General features: G+C 26.2%; 1 long non-coding RNA gene across 1 annotated transcript; it reads right to left on the bottom strand.

The window, feature by feature from the left end:
* Positions 1–686: 686 nt before the first annotated feature.
* LOC127115428 (uncharacterized) lies at positions 687–3,368 on the bottom strand. Its single transcript, XR_007800726.1, has 3 exons — positions 3,122–3,368; positions 1,085–1,246; positions 687–961 (listed from the first exon to the last, which is right to left on the bottom strand). It is a non-coding gene; the product is annotated as an uncharacterized LOC127115428 (long non-coding RNA).
* Positions 3,369–6,725: the final 3,357 nt, after the last annotated feature.

Raw genomic sequence — 6,725 nt, 5'->3', positions numbered from 1 at the left:
ACAAATTCATAAATACATATACATGGATGAACAATGATAGGGAGCAAACTTTATTTGATTCACTTAAACGGTTTTTTATTTATGCTTGAATCCTGTTTGATTTATTCCCTAAATATTAAATACTGAAGGGGTCTAAAAATCCATATAAATTGGGTTTATTTGTTTCTCTACAAAGTCTATGCATGTACCTAGATGTTAAAATAAAAGTCAAATATTGAACTGAGGTTTAACATTAAACCTTCGATTTAGAACAATAAAGATAAAGTGACATCACCCTAAAAATGTACTTATGTGCATCAAACTTGTAGTATAGATATGTTAAGTCACTCAGTAATGGGTACAAAATTGAATGCTATATAAGAAAAAACACAAATTCATAAATACTTACGCATGGATAAACAGTGGTAGGAAATAAAATTTATTCGATTCATTTAACCAATTTTGTATGTACGCTTGAATCACATTTTGTTTATTCCCTGAATATGGAATACTTAAGTGGTTCAAGAATCCTTACAAATTGGATTTATTTGTTTCTCTATAAATTCAATGCATGTACCTAAATGTTAAACAAAAATCATATATGAAGTGAGGTTTAACATTAAACCTCCTATAGAGAACAATAGAGATAAATTAATATCACTCTATAAATTAACATCACTCTAAAAATGTACTTATGTGCACTCGGTTCCCCCCACACAAAATCCCTAATATAATTCGGTTCAATATAAGAAAGTTGTACATGCTCTGGATCATGCTTTAATTATAAATTGGTGGGATCTTTAAGATCCATGACCAAGCATGTCAATCTTCTTAAGGGATGCAATTAAGGAATTTTCATCTCATTCTTGTCCTGAGTGAATGAACAATTATATTTTATGCTTGCACCACCTACAACATTCTTTTCATAACAATCTTCTTGATTTGTATTTGTTTGAAAGATTACATCCATCGATGTCAACATCTGCATCATAAAAAATAAAACAACACACAATATGCTCATCATAAAAACACAATAACACATAACACAAACACATAATTTTAAATAGGCAAACAAAAGATGGAAGTTCAAAAACCAAACTTATACATTCTTCCAATCAAATCATGTTCTATAGAATCACACTCCTTTACTGATCTTTCTTCCTTTCTCTATTCAAATTGTTCTTCTATCCGTTGTAGCACATTCCTTTATTCCTTGAGATGATCCAAATTATTGTCTTAGACCGATGCCTTGTCCAATACCACATACCTGCACATCATGCTTATCAGTTCCAATAGTTTCTACTAATATATCATGGCATACTTATGGAACAAAGACACCTTCAATGGTATTTTCAACCAATGAGTCATACAACACAAATAGAAGTTCATTACCAAAGTGAACTAACTTATAATGGTGTTTTCAACCAATGAGTCATACAACACAAATAAAAGTTCGTTACCAAAATGAACTAACCTACAATTAATATTTTTTACAAAAGAATCTACTTACAATCTTTTTAGCAACTACATATGCAACCTCTGATGTGTACTCTCCACTTGGCCTTAGTTTGACTCTCTTTCATTTCTTATGACGTGGTGATGGAGATGGTTTGTGATAGAGACTTAAGGAAGTATCTCTCAACACTTTTTGTCTCTATTTTCTATTTTCAATCATCATTATCTCTTCAAGTTTTTCATTCCTCCATGAGACAATTTATGTGGATATTTATTTTTAACTATATTTTCCCTTCTCTTTTTACTTATAGTTTGTTACAAAAAAACATCAGTATAACATAACAACATTAAACTTTCAATAGCAAGGCTCGACAAATATAACATTCATATTAACATAACAATAACAACATTAAACCTTCATCACAACAACAACATGCAACATATATTACTAAACTTTCTACTAACCTCAAATTCGGAAGAATTACAAGACTCAAACAACTTTCCAAAGTATTATGATCAATAAAATTATACATCACAACCGAATGCTCAAGATTAGCATTGAACTTTTGATGTAATGTGATGCAAGTTGTCTTAAATCCCATCCACAACTCACCAGCATAAGAAATCCATCGGTTTATTAGCTTATCACCTTTTAAAACTTCAAAATTCAACTACATTTACGTCAAAAAGTTGATATTAATATTTAGCAAAAATAAATAAATAGTCATATAAGTTAAAATTAATACCTCCAAATTTATCCATATACTTATTTTCAGTTGTCCATCCACTTTATCCTAATTATTTATCAATACTTTGGTTTGACCAAGTAATGTCACATAACTTCTAAAGATTAGAGTATTTTCACCATAACAAATATCAGTTTGTATACAAAACCAATCTGAATCTTAACACTTGTGTTATAAACTTTTGTTAATATTGTCATCATTGTGGCACTTTTAGTATTTTTTATTTGCTTCAGTTGGCTAAAGATACTCTCAATTGTAGGATGGGTGGTGAATAAATTGTCTATCAATATGTTTAGAAAAAGAATAAATAGTGAATAACTTATTTAACATGTAATCATATGAAAATCCTTCAATAATATTAAAAATATCAATATTTTAATAAGTTAACACCACACCAACAACATTAAACCTTAAATAATAACAATCACAATAATAACATTAAACATTTAAACATTCGATCTCAACAATATTAAACATTTTACTAACACAAATTCAACAACATATATTACGAACATAGTTAACAATATTAAGAAAAATGTCAATACTTTGATAATTAACACAACAATAATATTAAACCTTCAATGACACCACCACCACCAAAAATAATATTAAACCTTAAAACCTTCAATTTAAACAATATTAAACTTTTGACTAACATAACAACAACAATATATATTACTAACATAGTTAAACGCTCAAACCCAACAACAAAAACAACATTAAGAAAAATGTCAATACTTTGATAAGTTAACAAAAACATCAAACCTTCAATAACAATAACAACAACATTAAATCAATAAATCTTTGATCTCAACAACATTAAACTTTTTACTAACTCAACAATAATAAAATCTATAAAATCATTAAACCTTCAATCTGAACAACATTAAACCATTTACGTAACACAATAACAACAAAAAGCACTAACATTGTTAACTTACATGCATGAAGAAATTATTTACGTCCCAAGAGATCTGATGAAGAAGAAAAAGGAACCAATTTTATTTGAGCTTCAACGGAGTTTTCTTACTTCAAATTTCGTTCAAGATTCATAAGTTTGATTAGTTACTTTTTTTGATTCATTCGAGTTGAAGAAGAGACGATGGAGTTTCAAAATTCATTAATGGAAGAATGATGATAACAAGTATTTCTTTTGGAAGAATATATTGTTTTCGTGTTTATTTTAGCGAGAAAATAAAGTTTTATAAATGAAAGATAAAGTTTACAGATACAAGATAAAGTGTAGGCTTTAACTTTTTGGGAGACTTCAATTTTGCATTTATGAGTTACATTATGGTTTATTTAGAGAGCAACGTTGGACTAATATTTTAAATTGTTTTACACTGATATAAAGTGCAAATATAATACTTTTGATGAGATGGGAATAATCAATTTTATTGTGTATATTATATCAATAGTTTTAGTTTAAATAGTAAGAATAAAGAGTCTTAATTAAAATAAAATAAAAACTCTAGTAAAAAAGGATAAATACTGTGTAAACTAATCCATAAACTCAAATGTTACTTAATTTATGAAAAATATAAGCTGGTGGAAAAACATTATAAACCTCATGATGAAATTATAATGACTAAATATATATTTTTAATTATATAATTTATTGAAGACGACTTTAGATATATATAATTTTCGTTCTAAGAGAAATAAGACGGAATATATGGAATATGGAATGTAAGTTTAATAAAAGAAAAAATATTTTAAATTTAATGATGAAAATTGTAAACTATACTATCGTTTAAGTCAGACAAATTAAATATTTTAATCTGAATACAAAATAGGAAAAATAAAAAGAATATAAATAATTGGAATTAATGAATTAGATAGAAGTCAGATCGCGAGATTAATGAATGAATAGAAATATAATATTTGATAGGATATTATAATAAAAATTGATCATGTAGTCTACTTCAATTATTGAAATAGGTTTTCGTTGTTGTATATAATTTGTTGGGTTTTTATTGGCAATGTATGTAACACAGAAGTAGTTGGAAATGGCTAGAAAAGGAAACATAAATAATTCTATTTAATTAGCTACCATGCACCGTACGCCATAGGTCTTTACTTAAGTTATAGTAAATTAAATGCCAACTAACCTTATGCTGTGGTAGTTAGATTCACCAAAACTAAAATTTATGTCTTTTAATATAAATATAATTTTCAAATATATTTCTAGATATATGTTGTTTTCCAAACTATTAGATATATATCATGTTTTTATTATATAAAAATATCTATAATTTTTTTTCTGTCATTGTATAGCTAAAATAGCAGTAATATGCCATAAATTTGAGGATTGTCTCAAATAATCTAGACACTTAAACCTACTGATTAAAAGTACAAATGTTTCTTAACCATCGCATGTTTCTTAAAATTCCATGCACTATTGCAATTCAAAGCACATCTTTTAAAAAGAAAAAAATCAAATTTTTAAAAGGTGCAATCGATTGATGCAATGGTGCAATTGATTGTAGCTATTGACTTTCAAAATTTCATTTTTATTATGTGTCAATCGATTGATGCTATATATGAAGTAATTGATTGTAGGGGCTCTTTTTTCCTTGAAAATATCCCCCACAATCGATTGTCCATTCCCCACAATCAATTGCTTAGTGCAAAATTTTCATATTTTTTAAATGTTGAACTCGCACAATTGACTGATCCATATATGCAATCGATTGCTTCTTGATGCTGTGTGAAAAATTTGAAACATCATAATACTTCCTCATTGCACATCTTCGCGAAACCTTTTTCAAATCATTACAATTAATCATGAATATTTTTTAAATGTTGTCACTCATTCAAGAGCATCTTATGATGTGTTTAAAGCAAATTTTTCAACACACCTCTTTCATCATATTTTTCAAACGATTCTTATTGTTTTTCAAGTGTTCATACATAATGACTTAGAGATTTTTACTGTATAATTTTTCATACATCAAAGAAAAAGTTTCATAAACCATTAAGCATTTAATGTTTACATATTCTTGAATTGTTCATTTGAAAGAGAAGATTAAATTTTTAGGATATTGGAAAGCATAAAAAATTGTATGTTCTCAATTTATATGTATGCTATAAATTATTCACCAAGTGTGTGGTGACATTTTCTATAAAAAAAGTTACATATAAAAAAAATCTAAATATTCATTATTAAATATTTTATCCTATTAAAAATCACATAAAGTAGTAATTTTTTTTATAAATAATTATTAAATTTAAACTTATTTTAATAAAAAATATTAAAAAGTGCTTCAAATATCCAAAAATTTACTTTAAATGTTAAACAATTTAAGGGGTGTCATGGAAAGTGAGTCATTTTCTCCATCGGTTGAACTTTCATCCAAAGAGAAAAAATTTAATGGTCATGGATTCATCTCCAACAAAGGTACTTTTGTATTTTCTTAAAAACACATAAGTTTTCTCGGTTTGAATATATATATATATATATATATATATATATATATATATATATATATATATATATATATTATATATATATATATATATATATATATATATATATATATATATATATATATATATATATATATATATATATATATATATATATATATATATATATATATATATATATATATATATAGACATGAGATGAAGAGTTATTAGAGATGTTATGTTACTAAGTTTGATATATATATATATATATATATATATATATATATATATATATATATATATATATATATATATATAAAAAGTTTGATATGTATGTGAGTATTTTTATTTAAATTTAGTTTATAGATAATATAATTGCTTTTAGGTTTAGTTTGTTCATAGTCTCTTCACTTAATTTAAGGTTTTACTTGAATCCCTTATCTAATAAAATTTATTTTTTAATCTCTCAAAAATAATTTCGTTAGTCAATTTGGTTCTTAAGGTTAATTTTTACCGAAAACTATTAACTTGTGCTTAGATGACAATCTATTGGCTAAATTGTATATACTGAATTAACAAACTCATTTTATTCATGTTCATCTTCTTCACTGCCATTTTCTTAGCAACAAAAAAAAATTAATGATGCAATATGTTCTAATTTTCAAGCCAATGTTTTCATCATTTCAATGTTGTTAGAAAGTTAACACAGTGTTGTAAAATTAATGAAGAATATGTTGGACAATGTTATGTTAATAGATTTGTGTATGTGATTTCTATGTGGTGCCAAAAGAGATTAGAAAGTGATTTTGTGGTGTATTTCTACCATATCAGAAACATATAAAATAAAGCAAGTCAATAATCTCTAAACCTCACTTGTAACTTAATGCATGCTTAATTTTGCCAAAAATGACTTTTAACAGCGCATCTTAGACAGCGCTTTTAAAAGAAAGCGCTGTCTAAGGTTAAAATTAAAATAAAACACGGAAAATGTTCCAAAAAAATAATGAAAGCGCTGTCTAAGGGGGGGTCTTAGACAGCGCTTTCTAAAAGCGCTGTCTAAGACCCCCCCTTAGACAGCGCTTTTAGAAAGCGCTTTTAAATATAGACCTTAGTCAGCGCTTTTGATAAAGCGCT

Source organism: Lathyrus oleraceus, chromosome 1 (genome assembly GCF_024323335.1).
Source record: "Lathyrus oleraceus cultivar Zhongwan6 chromosome 1, CAAS_Psat_ZW6_1.0, whole genome shotgun sequence".
Lineage (NCBI taxonomy): Eukaryota > Viridiplantae > Streptophyta > Magnoliopsida > Fabales > Fabaceae > Lathyrus > Lathyrus oleraceus.
The sequence above is the reverse complement of the archived record's forward strand: the minus strand, read 5'-3'. Positions and strand labels throughout refer to the sequence as shown.